General features: G+C 42.9%; 1 long non-coding RNA gene across 1 annotated transcript in view; it reads left to right on the top strand.

Moving 5' to 3' along the window:
• Nucleotides 1-14,041, top strand: part of LOC149435065 (uncharacterized) — a 167,289-nt gene extending 153,248 nt beyond the window's left edge. The window contains exon 4 of the long non-coding RNA XR_016308561.1: nucleotides 13,913-14,041. This is a non-coding gene — a long non-coding RNA (uncharacterized LOC149435065). The remainder of the gene's footprint in view (nucleotides 1-13,912) is intronic.
• Nucleotides 14,042-27,074: the final 13,033 nt, after the last annotated feature.

The following is a 27,074-nucleotide window of genomic DNA, read 5'->3' as shown; positions in this document are numbered from 1 at the left end:
TTAAACCTTGCCTTTTGCCTGGTCTGAAGTTACTAAAGAGGTGCAATGCAAATAACCAGCACATATACTATTTACTATTTACATATACTATTTACTAAAGGCAAATAGACTGTGCACTTTGCAAATTGAAGTTGCACTCTGCACGTGCAGTTGCTCCAGAGCTTAATAATTGAGGTAAAGCTTCACTTTACAAAGACTACCCAATCACATGTAATGAAGATAAGAAAAAAACTTCATTTTTGCTTGCACATGATTGGATGATGGAAGTCAGCAGAGCTTCTGCTAAGCTCTGGAGCAACTGGTTTTGCAGAGTGCATCTAAAGTGCACAGTCTATTTGCCTTTAATAAATCAACCCCCTAGTATACAGCTCAGGTCTGTTAACACAAGTTGGGGTATGAAGACAGTTACCAAGTGTAACAGAAGTCCAGCAAGCATCCTGTCATTATGCGTGTTCCTGTGACATGTGGGACGTCTTGTAGTGACAGGACTTGTCGGCATTATCTCCCTTGATGGTCCCTCTCCCATACCAACAGGAGCAGATCAGCATTCAGGGGTTCCCGGCCTGTACACTGCGTACAGCAGAGGAAGAGTGAAGTGAGTCCAATCTTGAGGCCTGCACTAAGTGCACGGTGGGATTCCATTTCTGGAGTTACGCTGAGCAGGTGAAGTGGACATAGGCACGGCGTGTCCCTCCTAAATGCAAAAAATTAAGGTGACACGGGAACAAGATAGTTAACTGAAGAACAGCTCAGAGGTTCAGGTATACAAGATATATATATATATATATATATATATATATATAAAACACAAAGTAAAGGTTCTCCGTGTGTAAGATGAGTGACCCTGTTCATGGTGCCCAGCGTAGTCCAGAAGAAACCACCCCATGGGTAGGCCTCTTATGTGACCCAGACTTTGAGCCCAACGAGGAAGGAAACATTTATGGAGTACCACCTGTCACGGATCGCAAGATTGCCGCCACCAACATGCGGCAATCTCGCGATCGTGACGTCCAATATGTCACGATCGCAGCGTCAGACCCCAGACCTTCTCACCAAGCTGGTGACCGAAGGACTGGCCGATCTAAAACCGCTATGTAACGTGCGTAACAATACCACGCCCAGCCGCACCCTGCACAAAGATTTTCCAGCTAATGGACTACAATCTATGTACCTGCGACCTGAGCGATTGGTACTGGGTCGGGTTAATTTCGCAACTAACCTTCCACACTGCCACCACCTCCTTTTTTTACAGAGAAAGAGGAAACTCGCGTTATCAGTTATAACACTATAACAATTGAAATAATCATCCGCATAACCCGGTCATTGACACAGGCCGGTTATAAAGAGAGTTAAACAAACAGTAGCGTCTCCTTAAAGGCAGGGATTTGTAAATTGCAATTAAGAATTATAGAAACAGTTCAACACTTTCAGAAAGAGAGATTTATTACTAAAAGGGTCAAACAGGTGCAATAAAAATATTTACAGAGAAGATGTAACTAAGATATATATATATATATACATATACAGGAAACAGCATAGCACAGCAAGGAGATAACAGAGAGAAGTTAAAGGGTTAAGTTACTTGCCAGTAAGCCTTTGATGTAAGCAGATCCAGGTTTTTTAGAGCAGAATGGTGCTTTGATCTCCTGCTGTTACAATGGAAAAATGGGAGATGTCTTCAATTCTACTCTCTTAAGCCTAACAGCCGGTTTTAAAGTTTCCCGGCAGAGGGTGGTTCTGAAGTAACAAACCAATCCCTTGTGTAGGGAGGGGTCGGCAGGCAGGACCCTAAACTGGGGCCAACATCTTTCATAATTCATATTCTGTTCCATAACGTTCCAGCTGCACAAGCGACAGTCTACCCGCGGGTATTTTATTATGCAGATAAGCCTGAGGATTATTTAGATATGAATTATGAAATGATATGTGGCACGGTTTGCGAGTTCTATGTTTCGGCTCCCCAGATGGTCCAAGATAATTCGAATGACCCATCAAACGGTTCGCCTGCTCCTAGCCCATCTGACGGGATGTCTGGTTTTAATGTAAGTCTCTCATATTCCAAGATATGAAACATAGGGTTAAAATTGATTGGAGAAGTGTTCATCTAATTCTGTCACCTATGCTGAGTTAAGTTTATTAGCCCAGAGTCCCTTTCAACTCCTGGGAAGGCTCTGTTTTTTCACGAGGTGTGAAATTACACATGTTCTACTAGCAGTGCTGCACCACCTGGCTCCCTGCTGGGATCTGGCCTGTGACACTTTTAACACACACATCTGTCACTGTGCCTCTCAGGAAGGGAGGGGGAAACGAGAATGAGGGAATAACATATATCAGGAGGGTCAATTCCTCCGCCAAGATGGAGGTTGAAGCCAAAATGGTTGAACCGCGTCCATCTCTGATGCGCATGTTTGCGACACCACCCAATTACCCCCCCCCTCACACACACACAAGCTATCAAGTTCAATGCTGGTTCTAATATACAGGTGAAACTCAAAAAAGAATATTGTGTAAAAGTTCATTTATTTCAGTAATGCAACTTAAGAGGTGAAACTAATATATGAGATAGACTCATTACATGCAAAGCAAGATAGTTCAAGCCGTGATTTGTCATCATTGTGATGATTATGGCTTACAGCTCATGAAAACCCCAAATCCACAATCTCAGAAAATGAGAATATTGTGAAAAGGTGCAATATTCTCGGCTCAAAGTGTCCCACTCTAATCAGCTAATTAAGCCATAACACCTGCAAAGGGTTCCTGAGCCTTTAAATGGTCTCTCAGTCTGGTTCAGTAGGAATCACAATCATGGGAAAGACTGCTGAACTGACAGTTGTGCAGTTGTTTCACTATAATCTCCATCCAAGTTTTATCCTGTATTGAGCCCTGATAAAGGGGTGAGTTATTGCTCCCGAAACATGTTGGCAGTTTTTATATTACTTTTCTAGTTACGATTAAAATGATTCTGGACTCTCTCATTCAGTTTTGTTCTTGCTCTCCTTTCTGGATTTCTGTTTTTTTGCTTGATCTTTTGGACATGTTTTTACAAAAGCCCAGTCTGGGTATCCAAAGACATTGGGGACGTGGGATATGCATGCTCTTTGTCTTGCTTGCCACTGATGCTCACATCTGCAGCCTGGAATGTTCCTTTCAAAACATATTTTTTTAAGAATAAAGCGCTAAAGGGTTGAATTAACTTTGTCAAGGTTTTATGTTCGCTTTTGTCCCATCTGTGGAGATTTGCTCCCACTTCCCATCCCAGTGGCCCATAAAGCAATGAGGGAAACTTGCCAACAGGGACAAAGTAATAAAACCTGACAGAGGTTCTTATCAATTTAAAATTTAGTTTATTGAAATAGTTGGATTAGGAGATGTTTTTTGGATCATTTTCTTTTGGAATATGCATGCTTCAGGGTCTTCACTGATGGTGAATTTTTTTCTTTCCATGACTTCTTAGTACCTACAGTATTAGAATTATTCTTCCTTCTTCATGAACAATATTTCCATAGGTTGCCACAAAAGACCAAAGCACAATAGAACAGCTCCATGCCTTATAGTTGGTTAGATGCTCTTTTTTTAGATTAAAGAGACCCTGTCACCAGTTTATTTAAAAAAATGCCGGTAGGAGCAGAGAAAAGGAAGTATTTTAAATGCAGTGTTTTTAATTGCCATAAATGTTTTTTTTTATTTTCAGTGCACCCTTGAACTTGCTAGAAAATGGAACTATAGCAGGAATTCCCTACAGCCCCCTCCCTCCTTGCACATCATAGCCCTCTCCTTTTTCTGAGAAGTGTCTAACCAGTTGCTCTCCTGCACCAAATCATGTACATGATCTGGCCATTCTGAGTAGTAGCTGTGCTGCCGTTTTCTCCAGCACATACCAAGCAGCAGGTCGCACCCAATGACTTATGACCAGGACATGCTGATCAGCAGAGCGACTGATAGTAGAGAGCTCTGTGTTAGTAAACAACACAGAGCTATCTACTGACAGCAGTGATGCGCTGTTTTCTTCTCCCTGCAAATCCGGAAGTGAAAACCAGCACATTGCTCAGTAAAAGCACCACACAGTAAACACATTACACATTATTAGGCAAATAGTTAACCCTTTGATTGCCCCTAAATGTTAACCACTTCCCAGCCAGTGCCGTTAGTACAGTGGCAGTGAATATTGTATTAATGTCACTGGAGATGTCAGTGTCATGTAGTCAGTTCCCACCCAGTGTCAGTTAGTGTCAGATTGCACAGTCCCGCTATAAGACGCTGATCGCCGCCATCACTAGTATTAAAAAAAAATAATAAATACAAATTCCAATATATATACCATAGTTTGTAGATTGCAAACCAATTAATATACGCCTAATGGGATTTTTTGTTTTTATTAAAGACTTGTAGCAGAATACATTTTGGCCTAAATTTATGAAGACATTTTATTAAGTTTTCTTATTGGATATGATATATAGCAGAAGGTAAATTAAAAAATGTTTTCAAAAGTTTGGGTCTGTTTTGGTTTATATAATAAAAAAAAACCAATGCTGATCACATACCACCAAAAGAAATCTCTATTTTTGGGAAAAAATGATATAAATTTAATTTGGGTACTGTGTTAGTGCAGTTGCCAGTTAAAGAAGCGCAGTGCCAAATAGCAAAAAATGGCCTGGTCATGAAGGGGGTAAAATCCTCCTGCGCTCAAGTGGTTAATTGATCTCTGTGCTGGCCTAGCTCCTCTGATCCCTTACCTCCCCTTATAACTTTTATGTAGCGTCTAGGGGATTAACAAATGGGAATACTATAGAGACTACAAGTCCCATGAGGCATTGACAGTTACAAGCATGACTCCCAAAGGCAGACTTGTAATTTCTCAACAGCTGGAGGGCCGCCAGTTTGACACCCCTGCTATAGAGTGACAACCAACAGCTCTAAGTCTGCTGGGGCTGGTGACCCCACATCCAAAATCAGGCCTCTTGGATGTCTAAACAATAGAGGTTTTTACAGATAAACAACATGCATGAAATACCGTATTTTTCGCTCCATAAGACGCACTTTTTTCCCCCCAAAAAAGGGGGGAAAATGTCAGTGCGTCTTATGGAGCGAATATAAAGTGGCCGGTCTGGTATTTCTGCCGCCACCATGTCAGAATACCGAGCCGGCCGCTCAGCTGTTCTCTCCTGCAGGGCCTTACCTGTTCCTCGCTCCAGCGCTGCACAGTCTTCCCGCGCTGGCTTCTGTGACAGCCGGGTGCCCACTGCGCATGTGCTGCGCTTTGTGAATGATCCGGTGTCTTCTGGGACACATGACAGGTCCCAGAAAGCGCCGGGCCATTCACAAAGCGCAGCGCTTCTCGTAAATGCGCAGTGGGCACCCGGCTGTCACAGAAGCTGGCCCGGGAAGAAGAGGGAAGGACGTGGGAGTGGGAGCGGGTACCTGTCAAATTCAGGTACCCGCTCCCCCTCCCTCCCCAGAGGTCAGCAGTCTCTGGTCATTCCCTGCACTGTCTGCAGTCTCTGGTCATCCCCTGCACTGTCTGCAGTCTCTGGTCATCCCCTGCACTGTCTGCAGTCTCTGGTCATCCCCTGCACTGTCTGCAGTCTCTGGTCATCCCCTGCACTGTGTCTGCAGTCTCTGGTCATTCCCTGCACTGTCTGCAGTCTCTGGTCATCCCCTGCACTGTCTGCAGTCTCTGGTCATCCCCTGCACTGTCTGCAGTCTCTGGTCATCCCCTGCACTGTCTGCAGTCTCTGGTCATGCCCTGCACTGTCTGTAGTCTCTGGTCATGCCCTGCACTGTCTACAGTCTCTGGTCATTCCCTGCACTGTGTCCGCAGTCTCTGGTCATCTCCTGCACTGTGTCCGCAGTCTCTGGTCATCTCCTGCACTGTGTCCGCAGTCTCTGGTCATCTCCTGTACTGTGTCCGCAGTCTCTGGTCATCTCCTGTACTGTGTCCGCAGTCTCTGGTCATCCCTGTACTATGTCTGCAGTCTCTGGTCATCTCCTGCACTGTGTCCGCAGTCTCTGGTCATCTCCTGTACTGTGTCCGCAGTCTCTGGTCATCTCCTGTATTGTGTACGCAGTCTCTGGTCATCCCCTGTACTGTGTCTGCAGTCCATTGGTTCAGAATATTTTTTTTTCTTGTTTTTCGCCTCTAAAACCGAGGTGCGTCTTATGGTCAGGTGCATCTTATGGAGCTAAAAATACGGTATGTTAAAAGCACATATTATCTTATGGAAAGATTTTTGTTAAAATAAATGATCTGGTAATGGGGTCTCGTTAATTAATCAAACTCAGATAAATTAAATTTGGTTTGCTTATTAAAGGTTTGCATAGATTGTTCTTTGCCTTATTAAATTATCTCAGGTAAATCCTAGAGGTAGTTTGAGTTATAACTGCAATTCTCACCTTAAATGAATCTTTAATTAAACGTTTAGCTTGCCCTTCCATAGTATATAATATAATATAATATAATAATAACTGTGACTTATATTTTACAATATTCTGGGTTCAATATTTCAAGAAACATATTATATTGATTTTCTCTGTGTCATAATAATTTGGTTGTTCCCTCAGTGGAATTGCAGCTTTGAGACTTTCAGGTCCCAGGGTCAACATTTTCCCTTTGGATCATTGGAACAGAAATCTATATTTGTTTGGAATGCAATCATAGTTGTGAGTCGTGAAACTGCTCCCTTGCAACTGAAAGGCCCTACATTCAATCCACTGGAATTCACAATTTCATCAATACATTCTGGGTTATTGAAATACAAATAAAAAATGAATGATCAGTCAATGCCATGATGGATCCCCCAGTAGAACTACTCCCTTGTAACTCTTAAGTCATGAATTCATCGCTCATCTGGATATGCAGCATTCAAGGAATAGGTATATTTAACTAGCTATAGTTTTAAATTTTTTCTTAGTGGTTACTGGACAAGGAGTCTCTTTGATGTTTGCAAGCATCACCCCGGTCAGCATAATTCATATTCAATATCTTCTGTCCAATCAAAAATAAGGTGTAGATTATACACCATATAAACTTCGGGTGCCACTCCAGATCTCCATAACAAGTTCCAGTGACTCACCGTGTAGGGTGCAGCATGGAGAGAGCCTGTCCCAGCTATGTATACACTCACAAGGCAAACAGGGATCCCAACCGCTGGACACCAAAGAAAGCCCAGGTATCAGACAGATGAAAAGCGGATCCAGCCTGGATTCATCCATGTCACACCTCCAACGCGTTTCGGTCATGGAGGACTAAGCCCTGAGGCAGGGCAAAGCACGTTGCCTGGATCGATCCAGGATGGAGCTGCTTTTCTTCCGTCTCATACCTTGGCTTTCTTTGGTGTGAACCAGTTTGGATCCATGTTTGACTTGTGTGTAGGTGTAGATTTTTGCAGACATAGTTTAAGAACGTGGGAACCAATAATGATCATGTTTGAGGAAAAAAGTTTTGGTCCGCAACATTTTTTTCATCAATTTATCAGCAACAGGATACCCAGACCAACTTGTAACTTCTTCCTTTGCTTACCAAGAAACTGGTTGGGGCATTTGTTGTAGGGCTTGATTTTGATGTGTGCAGCTGGCCCCCTTCTAACCTGCAATTGATCTGCTTCCCATAGACTTGTATGGGGATGGAAGCAGTTCTGATACAAGCAAAAGTCCATTGACAAAGTCCAACAATGGCTTCTTGAGTGTTGTAGGAGCCTGCCTGTCACATATCTGGTGGAAAAACCTGACACGATAAGGAAGGCCTCTCTTACAACTCTAATTATATTATTAAATTCATTATTAAATAATATTGCAGTGCGATTCCTGTGCGAATGACATGCAATGTCGGTGTGATTTGAGCCATACATTTTGTATAGCTTAAATCGCATCCACACTGCACCAAAAAAGGTGCAGGACCCTCTTTTTTGCCTGCACGTGAATTGCATCGCATGGGTGTTCCGCGATCTTTTTCAGGGTGTCTTTAATTCAACATTGACACCTGCACTAGATTGTATTAACGCCGTGCAATTGCAATGCAGCATTTTCCGCACCCCGCATGAGCCCTGGTTCACACTGATGCGGTGCGGTATTTGCACCATTTTCTGTGCGAATTCCGCACCGCATCAGAATCGCACCCCGTTCATGTGAACCGCTGCGGGTGTGTATGTTAACAACACCCCGAAATCGGCCCGCAAAACGCGGTGTGATGTGCAGAATCAGATCACATAGTTGTGAATACCCATGCGATCCGATTCTACTGCGGACCAAAAATAGGGTCCAACACGTTTGGGTGCGGGTGCGGTGCGATTAGAGCCATAAAAAATGTATGGCTACAATCGCACCGCACACAAATCACATGCGATATACCGCACCACATATATGTGAACCCAGGCTCAATGTGAACCCGGTCTCAGGGTGTGGTTGCCACCATCCCCTTATCTTGTAAACAGAAAGCAAAGGTGCTCCTTATGGGTTTTTTAAGACAATCTACTACCAAATATTTAAATTAAAATATCAAAATTTATTTGTACAATTAAAAACATGCCAGGTGTATAAAAACAATCTCCATGTATATTCTCATAGCAAACTCAAAACACACATTAAAGATTTTTGGTATCAAACAGTAAGAATTCTAACATGATGTGATACAAATTCTTTAGTATCCCCCACAGCTGATTTTCACCCTACAACCATATTCTCTTGATTGCTGGTTTGTTCATCTAGGGAAATCCAACGTGTTTCGAAATTGTTTCAACAAGTTATCTTCTTCAGGGATAAGATTCCACTCTGGAACATACTGTAGACAGTGACTGACAATCTAGTTGATAAATTATTATTTCATAAAGTCAACAAACTACATGTTTGACATTAAGCAGTAACTACACTTACATGACCACATTTTGTTATTATATATCCAAGAAAGATGTCTCATCAAGCAGAGGGGATATGACTCCCCATCACCAGGACCACCATCATGGTGTACAAGGAATGCTGGGCTGTATGCCCTCAACTGCCATAGCAAAAAGATAATAATATGTACAGTATGTATTTGTTAATCTACATAAAGTGTTTTATGTTTATCAAGTATTAGGGGGGATTATAAAGGGTAGAGGGCATCCTGCCATGACATGAAAAGCTCTTGTTATATAATAGAGTCAGACCACCATACAGCTTCAAGTTGGTCTTTAGGCTTGAAAATATATTTAAGTTATTGGCCAAGAAGTAAATCAAAAGCTGATATTATTATCTCCTCTATCTATTACCTCCTTCTATCTTGCTCCCTGGTCTCTTCTTTCCACGCACGACTGCAAGACTTCTCCAGGTCCTCCCCCATCCTCTGGAACTCACTACCCCAATCCATCAGACTGTCACCTTCCCTCCTCACCTTCAGGCGCTCCCTGAAAACCCACCTCTTCAGGGAAGCCTACCCCCCCCCCCCTCACCTAACAGCCGTTCTCCTTCATTCCTCCTACCACTCCATCCCCCACAGCCACTTCCTCCTGTACCACTACCCCCTCCCTCCTAGATTGTAAGCTCGAAAGAGTAGGGCCCTCTAACCCTTCGTGTGCTGTTTGTTGTTGCTGTACTGTTTCATGTATTGTCCCCCCCCTCTATTGTACAGCGCTGAGCAAACCCTTTGGCGCTATATAAACTCGATGTAATAATAATAATAATTATCTCCAACATACCTCCAAAATTCAAATAAGTAAGATAGGAGGGAAGAGTAAAAAAAATAATAATATTTGTATAATATACAAAGAATATTACTTACAAATTGCCAAAGATGTGTCTGTATTAATATAACATATATCCCTCATTTCAGGCTTAGTATTAAGATTTCCTCCAGGCATGTCAATTGTGAGATCAAAAAGCAGAAATCTGAAGCATCCTATATAAGGCAGTTGATTGACATTAAACCGTTCCTCCCCCTCCCATCCCATATTGGGAGGCGGGTGCAGAAAACTGTTTCCCACACCACATGAGGAAGGGGAAGATGGCGCCTGTCTTGTGATCCCCGGCAGTGCTGCTGTTAGAAACCACGGGGCCCCGTACAGCCAATATAGTAGGGGCCCCAAATAAATCAGTTTATTATACTAGAGTTATGAATGAACACAGCGAGTGATCGATACCCATCACCATTGTGTTCATTCAGGAAAGGAAGGGGCTGGGAAATGTGACATATTTACGGACCCTTCTAACACTCTCCATCCTATTGATCCTATTGTATTCTTGTATCTGCTGGTGGGAAGGAGAGGAGGGAAGGCAGCAGCACTGCAAGGGTGTGGGGGAAGGCACACAGGGGGGCTTGGGCAGCATGGGGAAATGTATGATGCATTGGGTGGGTGCTGCAGAGAGAGCCATACAAGGGACCAGTTCCAGTAACCGCCCCATCCCACCCACTCTGCCCCTGCTGTGCCGATCGCCCTGCCTGCTCACATCCAATTCACCCTGATGCCTGGGCCTCCTGCTGGTCTGGGTCCCGTACAGGAGGACCAGTGTTATCCCCTTATCCACAGCCCTGATCCTCGGTGTCCCAAGGTATGGAACTGACTGTTCTAAATCTCAGTTATTGTTTTGGTTAGATACTCTTATTTTCTGTTTAATTCCATGCAGGCCAGTAACTATTAAACCATAGTACTGTTTGCCACATATTTGGCCAAGTCTGCTTTTATACCATTGCTTCCATTTTGGCACGTTGCCTATTGGTCCCTCAACTTGCCCGCAGCAATCTGAGGATCACTGATTTCTGAAAGTTTACAGGTATGACAGGGGTGTTGAAATTTAAAAAAAAAAACTACTTGTTCAGGGACTAAATTGGGGTTTCAATTTACTTGTTCCTCACGACAATCTGCTTGTCCAGATAAAAAATAAATAAATACATTTTAACTAAAACCGTATCTAAATCGGAGGTGATTTTAGGAATCTCTGGGGCTTTTAAAATCAAAAGGGGCTTTATAGCGACTTAAACGTTTAATATTTTTAACATTGCGCTGTTTATCTCCTCCTCCCCTCCTTGTCTGTCTCCAGCACCGCACCTGGGGACAAACAGGGAGGAGAGAGACCTTGCAGTGTTATGAGCACCAATTGGCTGCTCATCAGAGAAGGGGAGTGTCTGGCTTATCCTTTATCCCTTTCGCTGCCAAAGGACGTTTTTGCGGTTGTTGCACAAGTTTGAAAAATCATTTTAGGCCTGAAGATTACACAAATCCCCAAACATGATATATATTCTGAAAGCAGAGACCCTATAGAATAAAATAGCAGTAGTTCAAATTTTTTATGTCACGTGATATTACCGTTATTCCCGCAAAATTTCAGTGAAAAATACACTTAAGTTAATTTTAGGGCACAAAAAGCAATAAATTACCCTAATTTTTTTGTAAAATATAACAGATGAGGTTGCACCGAGTAAATAGATATCCAACTTGTGAAACCTTAAATTTGTGCGCGCTCATGAAATTTCAACAAACTTCAGTACCCTATATTTTCTATAGGCGACACTTTTAAAGCCCCCCATAGGTCATCAGTATAGTGTTACGGAAAAGGTCTGGTGCTAGAATTATTGCTCTCATTCTGGCGTGCACAGCGATATGTAACGTGTATCGCAATCAACGTTTTCATAGGCGCCCGAGCATGTGCTTGTACATTTGTACATGTGTATATTTGGGGGTGGGGGATTTTTTTTTGAGGGGATGTTATGTGCTTGGGCATAACTTAAATTTTTTACAATTTTAAAGAAAAACTTTTTTTTTTACTTTTTTCATCACATAGGGGACAAAAAGTCCCCTATGTGATGATTTTTGATGACAGGTTCTCTTTATTGAGACATCCAAGGTCTAAATGACCCAGCATGTCTCCCCTCTGCTCTACTGAATGTAATGCAGTGCACATCGCACTGCATTACATTCTTTCCCAGCCTCGATGGCCGGAAAATCTTTCAATGGGGACCCGGAAGTGACATCATAACCTCACTTCAAGTTCAGGACAAGAAGGGGAGGGGATGTGTCTGCTTTCCTCCCTCCCCTCTAGCTAATGGAGGTGAACCAGTCCTGGGCCCACAGATGGGCAAGTAGAGCCCAGGAGACATAGTGGGTGGGGAGAGGTGTACATGGGGGGGGGGGGGGGGGCAGAGGCTGGAAATGTACGCTGTGTGAAAACACAAATTTAAGGTTTCACAAGTTGCAACCTCATCTGTTATATTTCACAAAAAAAAATAGGGTAATTTATTGCTTTTTGTGCCCTAAAATTAACTTAAGTGTATCTTTTACTGAAATTTTGCGGAAATAACGGGTGGCAACGCGGCTGCCCAAATGCTTTCACTTGACAGGTGAGCCCTGCTGCGGACAAGGGTTAAAAAAAAACGACCTGCCCAGTGCCCGGAACTACATGTCCCGGGTGTCGGGAGATATAAATTCAACATGGGCAGCACAGTAGCTAAATGGTTAGTACTTCCGCCTGGCAGTACTTGGGTCATTGGTTCGAATCTCAACCACAGCACCTCCTGCTTGGAGTCTGCATGTTCTCCTTGAGCCTGTGTGGGTTTCCTCCTGATACTCCGGTTTCCTCCCACACGCCAAAAACATGCTGGTAGGTTAATTGGCTCCTCTCTAAATTGGCCCTAGTATGTGTATGAATGTGAGTTAGGGACCTTAGATTGTACACTCTTTGAGGGTTAGGGACTGATGTGAATGTACAATATATATGTAAACAGGGGCGGACTGACCATTTGGAAACCCAGGCACTGCCCAAGGGCCCGGGGTCAGTAGGGGGCCCCATGAGATGCCCCTGGTACCTTTTCCATAGACTTTTTTGAGTTTGGGCAAGGACACACGGGCCCCATGATCCCCTATTGCCCGGGGGCCCCATGAGTTGTCAGTCCGCCCCTGTATGTAAAGCACTGTGTAAATTGATGGAGCTATATAAGTACCTGAAATAAAGAAATAACATCCCTGTATGATCACATGACAATCTCAATATGTTTGTCCCATACACAGCTGAATCTGAAGACTGGTGTCTGCATTTCAAGAGGTTGAGAAATTCCAGCTGATTCTCTACCTCTGCTGATAAGGAATGGATGAATGGAGATAAACACTTTCCAGTCTTGTACTTCCCTAGTCAGTAATAGGGAGAATGCTAAACATGAGCTGAATAGTGAATGTGTTTGTCACATGAAAGGGGATTGTTATGGGATCATTTGCTTTCATATAATCAGATCCCCGCATATTGACCAGCATATAGAGAACGCTTATGCTTTTAGATAAACAGTTTATGTTACTATTATCAGTTTTAATGTAAATCATCTTATCTGTGTTTGAAAAGCCTTTCTCTTAATAGTTTGTAAATGATCTTTGCACACAGAGGGACATTTTTTTGTTGTTTTCATTCATATATGATATTGCATAAATGCGGTGCAATATTAACCCCCCCCTTCCCCAAGTCTAACTTTATACCAAAACTCCTCAATATACCCCCTATGACACCAACAAAAAGAAATGCTTTTAGAAAGTCATTCCCATTGCTTCAAAGCGTATTTCCACTTGTGCAGCCAGATTTGAGAAAACCCCACTGTATGCTTGTTATGTTTTCCCATTTACACAGAATACCTGAATTTTATAAAATGATTTTGTACCTTTTAGATGTTTCTCAGGAGAAGGTGTCATGGCTATATAATAAAAAGAGAGTGCAACGCCATAGTGAATAATATGGGTGATGTGAATAATGATAAACAATGGGTGACTTGCATGAGCAAATAATTAGTGAATAATTAGCAAAATAATACAAATAATCAATCTCTTATGTATACGAGGGGCGACTGAAAAGTTCTCGGCCTACCCATGAAGCATTTGTCTTAGCTCAATTTTATTTTTGCTACTCATAGTACATATCTTTGCAAGGTTCCATACCAAATTTCTCACAAACAGTTTTTTCTTTGTTTCAGTTATTGAAGACTGAAGCGCAGAAGGTCATCATTGTCTGAAAGATGGATAAAGTGAGAAAATGTGCTGTTATCCAATACCTAGTAGATGACAGTCATTAAATCTTCAATAAATGCACCAGTTTATATTGAGATTTTGGACACTTTTCTTATTCCATCGACTGAAAGGATGTTTGGTGATGACATCATTTTTCAGGATGATAATGCATCTTGCCATAGGGCAAAAGCTGTGAAAACGTTTCTTCAAGAATAACATATTATTATTATTTATTATTATACAGGATTTATATCGCGCCAACAGTTTGCGCAGCGCTTTACAAAATGAAGGCAGACATTACAGTTACAATACAATTTGGTACAAGAGGAAACAGAGAGCCCGGATCGTAAGAGCTTACAATCTAGGAATATAATGTCAATGGCATTGCCTGCAAACCTCAATCCAATTGAAAATCTATGGTGGAAATGAAAGAAAATGGTCCATGACAAGGCTACAACCTGCAAAGCCGATCTGGCAACTGCAATAAAAGAAAGTTGGAGCTGAATTGATGAAGAATACTGTTTGTTGATAGTTAAATCCATACCTTAGAGAATTCAAGCTGTTGTAAAAGCCAGAGGTGGTGCAAGTACTAGTGGTCTACTGTATGTAGTGCAGGGTTGGACTGACCATTTGGAAACTCGGGCACTGCCCGAGGGCCCGGGGTCAGTAGGGGGCCCCATGAGATGCCCCTGGTACCTTTTTCATAGGCTTTTTTGAGTTTGGGCAAGGACACAGGGGCCCCATGAACCCCTATTGCCCAGGGGCCCCATGAGTTGTCAGTCCGCCCCTACTGTAGTGTTTTTATTTCATGATTCCATATTACTTTCCTCAGAATTGATTGATTCCATATTTTTTTCTCTGATTGATCTGCAAAAACAGTTGCAACTGACTACAGTTTTCTTTCTTTTTTTAAGGGTTTCTTAAAGCCAGAAGGTTGGAATGTTAAAGGCAAATTTGTCTTTATTACAGTTTTTGTGGCAATTTTACAGAACAAAACAGAGAAATATAGGTGATATATACAAATAAACAAACACAAATAAATCTCGAGCAAGGAAATGACCCAGGGGAATAGTTTCGTATAATTATATTCATTGGATAAAGTAACGAATCAATAGCAATTGGTACAGAAATATCTGGAACATAATTCTCGGAGCTATCCCTGGATGCGATATAGAAAACACCAAAAGGTACCTCTGTACAATACAATATAAAGAACAAAACTAAAAAAAAGGTGGTATAGAAGTTTGGAAAGGAAAGAAAAAAAAAAAAAGAACCTAGTACTAGAGACAAAAAAAAACTAGAAATGAGAGGGGTCAGGAGGAGGGGAAGGCAAGGGGCATGATCACAGCAACGCAGCACCTGGGCCCAGCGGCGTGACGCAATGGGCTGTAGTCAGACGTGGGCAACCTGATAACCACAGGGCCGTGGCCGGATAAACCCAGGCCAACACTATTGGAACACTATGGAGCCAACAACCCTCGAAGAGTCGAAGAGGAAGAGAAATGGAGCCAGACCGACCAAAGTAATTTGTGTTTATCATAAGTATCATTGGAAAATGCCAGCATCTCTTCCAAGGTTGGAATGTTAAATGAAAATAGTTTTGAGGCATGTCTGTGATTAGTTATTTTTCTACACAACTAAACAATTGAATTAACTTTTTCCATAAGTGGTGATTCCATACTTTTTGCCAGGGGTTGTAGAAGTGAGACTGATTTTGCACTCTCCAGCTTTAGTAAATACACCCCACAATGCAAGAAGACCAGCCTCTACCCCTTTAACCCCTTTTTAGGACAGAGAGTGTTCAAATCTAGTTACAATTCACAATGAAGATATGTCTACACAGTATAGACAGGGCTGATTATGGTAAACACAGCTGCCAAGCCCCCTCACAAACAAAGAGAACTTCCTAGGGTTTTTCCTTGCTGGAGAGTCCAGAATAGAGCATCTCAAAAAAAAAGGTAAGCTGCAATTTTTTTATTTTTTAAAAGTGATTGTAAAGGCACATAACAAACGTGTCATATACACCTGCTCTGCAATGGTTTTTCACAGAGCAGCCCTGATCCTCTTCTTCTCGGGTCCCCCATTGGTGTTCCTGGCCTCCTGTTGAGTGCCCCTAAAGCAAGCCACTTGCTATGAGAGCACTCGTGTGTGCTCGCTCCCGAGCTTGCTCTTTGTGTTTATAAGACATATAAAGCATGGCTCTGCCCCCCCCCCGCCTCACTGGCTGTGATTGACAGCAGTGGGAGCCAATGGCTCCTGCTGCTGTGTCAGAGCCAATGAGGATGGAGAGAGCCAAGAGAACTTCTGCTCTTGTGCACATCACTGGATCAAGATTGGGCTCGGGCGAGTGTAAGATGGGCTCATGTGGTGGTGGTGGGGGTGGCGCTGTGTGCAGAAGGTTTTTTACCTTATTGTAGAGAATGCGTTAAGGTAAAAAAACCTTCTGTCTTTAGAACCCTATTAAGTTACGCTGTGTGAAAGGGGACATATAACAAATATAAAGTTGCAGTTATCCCAATTTGGCTACTAAAGTGAAAATACACTTTAAAGAAACATTTACCAATCCAATTTCATTTGCTAATAATACATAATATACTGCCTGATTCACTAAATGATTGAACTTCTTGTTTTGGCATGTTTTTACATGCAGACTTTTTCTTCCATTGAACCAGATTCACTAAAATGTTCTTGCTCTAAAGATTTTAGATGTATTTGTTTTGCATTCACGGTTTTGCATGCACTAATCAAACATGCCAATCAAGAAAGCAAGATAGAACATTTATGGAAGCTTAGGAAGAATTTTAGTGTCCACGAAGCAGGTTTGCTGGAAACTTTTTCTTGTTTTCCAACACAAGTTAGTTTTTTTATACTGGTGTCTGGTCAAAAAAAAAGTGGAAAATGTTTCGATAAAATGAAGGATGCAAAACAAACCAAAAAAAGATAGTAAACACTTACCTTCCTTCTCTGTATATCCTTGCCACCAATCTGTGCTGTGTTGAAAAGAAACTACCACCTAAAAACTTTCCAGAAGCCGACACTTCCAGTAGTATTGATCTCCTGGTCCCCCACTGTGCTTCTACCTCACTATAGGACACAGTCGTGAAACACGGCTCAGAGGATCAAACCACTTTGCACAACTTGAGATCAGGAAACTGACACTCCCAGAAGTGTCAGTTTCTGAAGCATCTTTGGGTGGCTGTTTTTTTTTATACAATATGGGAAGTGCAAGAAGATATTTACTTTCTTCTTTGCAGGGAAAAAAGTTTTTGGAGTGTTAAAGCGGAGATACGGTCAAAATGTAAAAAAAATAAAAGTTAGCAGCTAAAAAAACTGTAGTTGCTGACTTTTAAAAGAAAGAACACTCACCTGTTCCTCGATCCAGCAGTGTACTCACCCCATCCGGTTTCACCGGCCGTCCTGTCTCCTTGGCGCCAGCATCTTCAGTGTGGGCACCTGGCTGTGACAGCTTGTGGCTTCAAAGCCAGGTGCCCACTGCGCATGAGCGAGCAGCGCTGCACCTCGTGAATGGTTCCATAGTCTTCTGGGACCTGTTCCGTGTCCCAGAAGACTACGAGGAGGGAGGGGGGTAACTGGCAAAATCGGGTACTCGGTCCCTGCCCTGCTCCCCAAAGGTGTCAATCCTTATTGGGGAGCGGGGGACGAGGCCACCCTTTGGGTGGAGCTCCGCTTAAATGTTACACTTTAAAAATGTGTATGTAGTCTCCTAATTTCTTTAAATATTTTTTTGGGAGATGCTATATTTGATGTAATCTAAGCAGGGCTATTCATCATAAACATTTGTCATGTCTTTGCATGCAAAACTTTAATGTTTTTACATTTTTTTTTTACCTTCTTCATCATCAGTGTTCCAAGTTGTATTTTATTTCATACTGTTGTGTCAAATTTGGTAGGTATTACAGGCTACCCATATTTATCAGGACCAGATTTCGAACTTAAGGGGCCTGGGGCACATCAAATTCGGTGGGCCCCTCATACATAGGAATTAAAATACACAACAAATTACCAGATTTACACATCCAAGTCAATTTATTGCATGTCATTGGAACTGACAATTTAGGTCCCTTTCACACAGGAGAGTCCACATGTATGTTTTTCAGGCACACCTGATTGAATAGACCATTCATCCTGATTACCTCTGGGTCCAATCCGGGCCGCTAAAAAAAGGGGATCCATCCTCTTCTGTTTAGGCAGATCACATCGGAGGGTAGTTGGGTGTATGTGGACAGTGGAATCTGTTGACTCCCAGACCTCCCATCGAGCAGAGCGGGCTCTGTCTGTGTCCGCTCTGTAGAATCTGAGTGGACATGGATGTGTCATCCGCTCTCTCTCCTCCAATCAGCAAGGGATCTGTGAGCTGATCCTCTACAGATCATAACAAAATCTGCCCTTTTTGAAAGGGGCTGTATATATATATATATATATATATATATAGGTTAAATAGTTATGTTGAAAAAAGAACATCTAGTTCAATCAATAGAAATAAACAAACTAATAGAAAACCTCCATTTACACAATCCTATACCCACAGATGATCCAATGGAAGGCAAAAAAAAACCCAAAAAATAAAGCATGATCCAATTCATTTTAGCCAGGGGAAATATATTCACTTCATGATCCCCAAAATGCAATCTGAGTTATACAGTGCAGTAAATATGTATGTACAGGGGTTAAACAAAAAAATGGAAACACTACATGATTTGCAGATGTGAAAGGGACGACATGTTTCGCATTGAAAGTGGAAGTGATGTAACATTCTTTTGCTTCCGCTGTGTGATGAGACACCTAGCTAACAGGTGGGAAGCCTCACTTTCTTCAATCAGTGCGTGCATTGCTAGTAATACGGAGTCATGTCAGAGCTTGCTAAGCTTCAAAGAGGTAAAATTGTTGGTGTCGTTTAGCTGGTGCCTCAGTGACTGAAGTTGCCAATGTATTTGCTGTGCGGCGAGGTGCAGTATCAAAGGGTATGACGGCATATACAGTCTCCGGGAAACCGTCGTCAGATAAGAATAAGCGCAGTCAACTGACTGAAAAAGACAAAAGGACAATGCGCAGGATTGTGACCCAGAATAAGAAAATAACTGGCGCAGAGCTCAATCTCAGCCTTCACGGGACTCAGTCTTCCTGGTGCCGGATGCCGCTCCAGATTTTAAAGTCGGGATCTTTCCCCTGCCTGGACCGGCTGAGTGGTATCAGCCTTCAGCCCGCTGTTAGCTGAAAATGGGTCAAAATGGGTAAGAGCTTTGACTGTGCTTCTCCGTTAACTAGAGATTGCGGCTTTAGTCCTGTGTTGTTCCTGAAAGTTCCTGATATGATGGTTACCGCTGTCTTCTGCTAGCTAAGGTGGAGCCCGTAAACATTGGTGAATACTGGTAATCCAGTTAAGTTAAACAGATAGGCTGTGATACTGCTGAAAGCAAAGATATCTGTGAAACTGAGGTGTAAAAGTGTCTGCATGCAGTGTCTCTAGTGTCTAGTGATGAAGTGAAATAAGTTATTTATTATTCCTGGCTATGTTCTCTTTCGGAGAGACAGGGTAAATAGGAAAGGTGGTGGTTTCTGTCTCTATGTCAGAAATGATCTCAGAGTGAGTGTGAAAGAGGAACTAATTGATGGAGAGTATGATGAGGCTGAAGCATTATGGGTGGAACTGCACATGGGGGTGCGTACTACAATCATTGGAGTTTGTTATAGGCCTCCCAGTGTTAATGAGGAGGTGGAGACTCAGCTCCTTGCACAGATCGAAAGGGCTGGGACAGTGATAATAATGGGGAATTTTAACTACCCAGAAATTGACTGGAGTAATGGTACTGTTGGAACAGTTAAAGGGCAAAAATTTTTAAACCTACTACAAGACCATTTTATGTTACAGTTCATAGAGATCCCAAATAGGAATGATGCTCTGATGGACCTGGTAATCTTAAACCATGCAGAGCTTATTACGAATGTCCATATAAAAGAACATCTGGGTAGCAGTGACCATAACATGATTTTATTTATTGTTAGCTGTAAACAGCAAGCACATACAGGAAAAATAAAAATGCTCAATTTTAAGAGAGCTAATTTTCCAAGGCTGAGAGCTGCTCTCCAAGACTCTTTAATGACTGGCATAGTACCACTGGATTGGCGTAAGGCCAATGTGGTGCCATTATTTAAAAACAGGTTATAATCTTTGCCAGGTAATTAAAGACCTGTTAGTTTAACTTCTATAGTTGGGAAGATACTGGAAAGTTTAATAAAAGACCACATAGATGAGTTCTTGCTGGAAAAAAATATTTTAAGCAACAGACAGCATGGATTCATGAAAGACAGAGGTTGTCAAATAAATCTGTTTTCTTTTTATGAGAAGGTGGGAAAAACCTTAGACAGAGGGGTGGCGGTGGATGTGGTATACTTGGACAGAGGGGTGGTGGTGGACGTGGTATACTTGGACAGAGGTGTGGTGGTGGACAAGGTATACTTGGACAGAGGGGTGGCACTGGACGTGGTGTACTTGGACATAGGGGTGGTGGTGGTGGACGTGGTATACTTGGATAGAGGGGTGGTGGACGTGGTGTACTTGGATTTTGCAAAAGCGTTTGACACAGTTCCCCACACACGGCTAATGTGTAAGGTGAAGTCTACGGGCTTGGAAAAATCTGTATGTAAATGGATAGTAAACTGGCTAAAAGATAGTATTCAGAGAGTAGCGGTTAATGATTCATACTCTGAATGGTCTAGAGTTGTCAGTGATGTACCCCCAAGAGCTGTGAAAATGTGGAATAGACTCCCTCAAGAGTTGGTTCTGGCCAGCTCAGTGGATTGCTTTAAAAAAGTCCTGGATTCTTTCTTGGATACACAGAATATAACTGGATACTATTTCTTGGTAAAGTTGATCCAGGGAATATCCAATTGCCTCTCGGGGGATCAGGAAGGATTTTTTTCCCCTGCAGTAACAAATTGGATCATGCTTTGCTGGTTTTTTGCCTTCCTCTGGAACAACTGTGGGTGTAGGATTATAACTTTTTTTTTTATGGTTGAACTGGATGAACTTTTGTCTTTGTTCACCCAGACTAACTATGTAACTATGTAAGTTGGGCATCCACTTGCTCACCAATCCCATGGACAGCGCAAACCTCCTAGGAACAAGAATTCTCGCACCGGCTCTTAACAATTTGCAGAGAAGTGCAGAATTGCTGCTGACAGCCTGTTAGTGAGACAAGCCGCGATGTCTGTGTGAGGACCGGACAGTAACAGTCTCAATGCAGGGAAGACAAATGCGATCCTGGTGTGGCATTCGGCATCATCACTGTGCTGAACTGCTGTGCATAGTCCTGCAGTAGTAGGCCCAAAATCTTTCTCAGTAGAACGGCAGTCCCCCTGTGTCCAGCTCTGAATCCTGCACCAAGAGCGCGAGCCAGTCCCTTGCTGTATAATATATCTGCTTTCCCAGCAACCTTCTTGTTCACCGGCTTTCTGGTATGTGTAGTTCAGTCAGCACTCAGGAATACAGTATGTATTGGCTATAGGACTACAGGTCCCAAGATCCTCTGCTGTCAGAAGAATTAGCTCTATTCTGATAGCAGGAAGTGATGTAGCAGTCCCAGTACTGGGCACTAGGGGGGAAAAGGGGTAATTGTAGTCTCATCTCTAAGTGTCCCTGTCATAATGACATAGCTGACACCCGCCTACACAAGTATGTGTATTTCAGATTGCCAGCATAAGTCAGCACATGTTTGTTTTAGGTTAGTGACTCACAAAGTAGTAAAGTAAAGATGATGACAGTCCAGAGCTTACAAGTTCAAAACAGAAGTCAGCAATGGCAGTTCCCATATTTCTGTTCTAAGCTCATTTTAATGTAGCAGCATTGATGGTAATGTTGTGTATGTATAGGCCATTGTCCATAAATATTACATTGACAGTGATTTATCCTATCCAGTGTGTCACTACATGCTGTGGCCCATGTGCTACTTTTCCTTTGTTTAGTTAAAGTGCTGTTTGGAATAGAAGTTGTTAAGGGAACACTGACAGTTCATCAGTTAAAGAGCAAGTGGAAGTCACTGTTTGACAACATGTCATATTCTGTGTATTACTAAGCCAAATCACATACATGAAATAACTGGAATGTTTAGACTAAACCTAGTTCTTTTCCTTCATGTGAAGAGTAAAGCTGTATTTGGAGCTGACATGTTCACAAAGACGATATAACAAATGAAATGAATGCTAAACTGGTCATTTGGCATTTCTACAACACCTTATTATATCTTTTATTTTAAATTATTAAAATACACAAGAAATGTATAAAAAAAGAAACAAATTGATTGTGCAATCTCCTTGCAAGCCCTTTTGTCATATAGTCCTTTGTAAATTCAAAGAAGATGGTATAACTAGATTCTAACAGTAGTGGACAGCTTTAGTATGCATGATTACTGATACATCACATAGAGCTGGAGTGCTCGATCTGTGGCCCTCGGAGACCTATAATGTGGCCCCTCGACCTCAGTGTTATTGTTTGCTTCTGCCTGCTGCTAAAGAGCATCCCTGGCAATAGTGCAAGAGTATCCATTAATGCTGGATTATCAATAGTTATGACAATTAGGCCAACCTGTTTTTTTGCCCATAGTGCATGCTGGGAGAGATAAATATTTGCGTATGACCTTAGCAGCTCTCTTCCAATGGACTTCCTTCTGGGGGAAGGTGTGTGCTGGAAGTCTTGTCCTCCTAGGCCTGCTGCCTAGGAAGGGCATTCATATGTTCGTAAGAAAGCCTGAGTCTGGGACCCGGGCCTTCAATGCCTTTCTGAAGCCAGTTCTGGGGAGGAGCACCAAAAAGGAACTTCGGCTTGAGTTGTCTGGGAAGCTGGATTTTGGCTTGGACCTCACAGGGAGCGAGGTGTCTCACCCAGGTAATCTGTGCTGAAACTGTTGAACATATAAGTGCTCAAGAATCACATGTATGCAGGTTACTTGTAATAGCTTAGATAGGTGCTGCCCCAGACGGGAGGGTTAGGGTTAATGTTATTTCACAGGTTTTTCATTGGCAAGCTGTCTTGAGCTTGACTCACTGGTCATGTGCCTATAAAATGGGCCTTCTGAGGCCTGCTCTGGGAAGAGTTACCGGAGTTCCTGGGGTCTTTCATGCATTTGCTGCATGTCATCAGCGATCCAGGAGTCTGAGGTTGCTTAGCGTCTGAAACCTTCCACTATGTAGGGGGACTTCTGGAACCTGAAGCCCACCTTGAAGATACCAGCTGCAGCAAGGGAGTTGTTGTTGGCACTCTCTCTGTCAGCGGTCTTTCTCCTATGGCAATGGGAGCAAACTGATGCCGCAGACGTTCCCAGCCTGTAGAAAGGTATGGAAGAAAAAGAGTTCTGTAAGTGCATGTATGGAGCCTGCTCTAGGTGCATGGCTGGGTTCCATTTCGCTACTGGAAGTGAGATAGTGGAGATACGCTGGACAGGTGGCATGGACATAGGCACGGTGTGTCCCTCCTAAATGCAACAGCTATAGTGAAGGTAATGAGAGAGAACAAAAGCGCTATGTAACCCAGACTTGGCGCCCCAACAAAGAGGGGAAATATGGAGGAAGTGTCACCCACCTACCCACCTGCCCTACGCACAGGCTGCTAGTCTGGCTAAGAGTATATTCACACCAAATGCTGTTTTACAATACAGCAGCTGGTGTGCATTGGCATCAGAGCAATGCTGATCACATTTTTTTTAATTGAACTTTATTAAAATGAAATTGAAATGGAATTGAATTCCCTACTCATCTTTTCTTACTGTTTTTCACTAGTTTTGAGTTTGGCTAGGGTCAGTGTCACTACCTGTTACCATGGTAGCATGAGGCGATACCTGGACCCTACAGAGGTTGAATAGGCAGTCCAATGCCTGTAGGATGGCACATCAATATGTGACATTGTTGAAGGTTTGCTTTGTCTCCCAGCACAGTCTCAAGAGCATGGAGGAAATTCCAGGAGACAGGCAGTTACTCTAGGAGAGCCGGGCAGGGCCGTAGAAGGTCCTTAACCCATCAGCAGGGCCAGTATCTGCTCATTTGTGCAAGAAGGAACAGGATGAGCACTGCCAGAGCCCTACAAATGCAAAAACATCCTGTTTACCGGATAAGTTTAAAAAGATCTAAAAAAACCCGTCAGTAGTTTGATTTTTGTGTAGGCAGGTTGCCTATTTCAGCCTAGTTAGGTGCTGTCCTGGCCAGGAGAGATAGAGTTAATATGCTTTCCAGGTTGTCCTTTGCAGGCTTCTTGAATTCTACCCACTGCTCCTGTTTGAATATCAAACGGACAGGGGACCAAGTTCAGGCCATTGCCATTGCCAGAGTCCATCCTGTCAGTCCCGTTGTATCATTTTTAGTCCGTAGTGCCTACTAATGTACACCTGGTTGTAAAAGCCTCCAGCAAATGTTGAGGGATTACTGGAAACTGCAGTCCACCTTGAGGACACCAGTTGCTGGATACTCCTAAAATAGACTTCAGCCTGTGACTTCACCCAGGTATGCTGGGGCAGCCACTAGTCGTTGTTAGGGACTAGGGATGTTAGGAGAAAAACTGTTGTTATATTCTGTAATGTTTGTTATTTCAAGTAAAGCTTGGTCTTAAGCCTGGTCTTAAGTTACTAAAGAAGTGTATGTAAATAACCAGCATACCTAGTCTACAGTGTGGGACAGTTCTACAAGATTTAACACAGTGTGGAGTAAAGCAAATGGTTACCAAGGGTGACAAGGGTTTCATTTGCAGCCTGTCGTAAGTGTGTGCCTCCCTCTTGCAGGTTGTCAGCACTCTCTTCGTGAGCAGTCCATCTTTCATAGCAATGGGAGCAGATAAGCACTGCAGACGTCCTCAACCTGTTCCCAGGTATGGAAGAAGAATAGTTAAGTCGGTGCACGCATGGAGTCTACACTAGGGGCACAATGGGATTCCATTCCACTACTGGGAGTGAGGTAATAGAGATACGATGCAAATAGGCTCTGTGTCCCTCCTAAATGCAACAAGTGAAGTAGTGGTGTATATTAACATCCAAAGAGTCAACTACAGTTCATTCGCCTGTTTAAGTAAAGGTACCCCATGTGTAAGGCAGTGACCCTGTTCAAGGAGCCTAGCGTAGCCCAGAAAAACACACCCTGGGGTAGACCCCCCATGTGACCCTCACTTGGCGCCCAACGAGGAGGGAAACATGGAGGGAGTGTCAGCCACCTACCCCACACAAGCTTACAGGTAGAGGCACCGGGTTACATCTAAGGATGCATCAGAGTCATCTGGTTTATGAACATTAAGATACTTTATTTTACCTTACCAAGCTCAACCATCCATCTTAGGATCCTACAAGATGATCCAGGATCAGGGGCGGACTGACAACTCATGGGGCCCCCGGGCAATAGGAGATCATGGGGCCCCTGTGTCCTTGCCCAAGCTCAAAAAATCCTATGAAAAAGGTACCAGGGGTATCTCATGGGGCCCCCTACTGACCCCGGGCCCTCCGACAGTGCCTGAGTTTCCAAATGGTCAGTCTGCCCCTGTCCAGGATTGTGACTCTTGTGGCATTGATTTCTACCACATCCATCCTCCTTGGAGACAGGGTTTCCTCCACCTGTGTACATGGAAGGTTTTGTGTTCCTACCCCACAGGGGGACTGCAACCTAACAGATGTTAGCTGTTCTTTCTTTTTTTCCTGCTGATCCAACCTTTTGAGCTAATTGTCTCTTTTTGTGTCAACCTACTACACTAAAGGCAGGGGTTTCCAACCTTTTGACTTTTTTGGGCTGCATTGGAAGAAAAGGAATTGTCTTGGACCACACATAAAATACACAAACAATAAGGATAGCTGATGAGCAGAAAAAGTCTGGAAAATCACAAGTTAACAATCACTGATATAAATAATGTACCTATTTGAGTAATAAAACTTAATTTTTTTGTAATATTTTTTATTATAAAAGTAACAGAGGGCAACATAAAACTAATACCATATTTTACACTAACACATCAATATCTAGTACAATAATGTAGTATCAATTCTCAATGAATTCTCAAGGTACTCTTCAGATATTTTGGTTCTAATTATGCCCTTCGCGTGCTTCATCCTTGAAAAGAGTTTCTCACAAATAAAGGCACTACCAAAAAACTGATGGCATGAATAAGGCGTGATTGTGAAGCATGGGATATTTTTCTTTGGGAAGATAAAGCTTCCCAAAGAATAATAATAACAGTCCAGTAGAGACACTGTTAAATTTTTCTTTGGCCGCATTTGTTGCTAAGTGCATTTTTAAAAAATAAATAAAAATAAAAAAATCAGCATTTTAAGTAAGTTTACGATTTATAGCCTTCTTGGGCAGCAGGTTGGACACCGCTGCTATAAGGGCTCCAGGGGCGTCCCTAGGGTTGGTGTCACCTGGTGTGGTAACACTTGGTCTCACCCCTCCGACAATACCCGCAGGATGGATCGGATCTGCGGATTGAGCATAAGGGATCAGAGTCCAGTCCATTATCCAATCTCCTAGATTGTAAGCTCGAAAGAGCAGGGCCCTCAATCCCCTCGTGTTTTGCATTGTATTGGTATTGTTCTGTCACATGTTCTGTCCCCCTTTGTAATGTACAGCGCTGAGCGAACTATTGGCGCTTTATAAATACTGTATAATAATAATAATTATGCTCCCCAATCCGCAGATCCTATCCATCCTGTGGGGATCATAGGCTTGCAACCTATACAGGATTAACTGATCTCTCCACAAGCTCCATGAAAAGGTAAGTTTTAAAGCAAGCCGACGATCCCCGCAAGATGGATCAGATCTGCGGATTGGGGAGCATAATGGATCGGACTCCGATTCATTATGCTCAATCCGCAGATCCGATCCACCCTGCAGGGATCGTTGGCTTGCTTTACAATTTACCTTTTTGTGGAGCGGGTCCGGTGTCACCCCGTGTGATAGGTGTCAGCCGGTGCGGCACGCACCCCCTGCACCTGCCTAGGGACACCACTGAAGGGCTTCCCTGCCTCCTTCTTTTCATTTCTAATGGACATCCTGAGGTACCCCAATCCTCCTTGGGACCACCACATTCTAAACCACTTCCTCTGTACAGTACTTCTCTGAAATAAAATTGTGTTGGATTCAATTTTT

This window comes from Staurois parvus, unplaced genomic scaffold (assembly GCF_062004578.1).
Source record: "Staurois parvus isolate SC_StPar_1 unplaced genomic scaffold, SC_StPar_1.0 ptg001617l, whole genome shotgun sequence".
Lineage (NCBI taxonomy): Eukaryota > Metazoa > Chordata > Amphibia > Anura > Ranidae > Staurois > Staurois parvus.
This window is presented reverse-complemented; position numbering and strand designations above follow the sequence as displayed.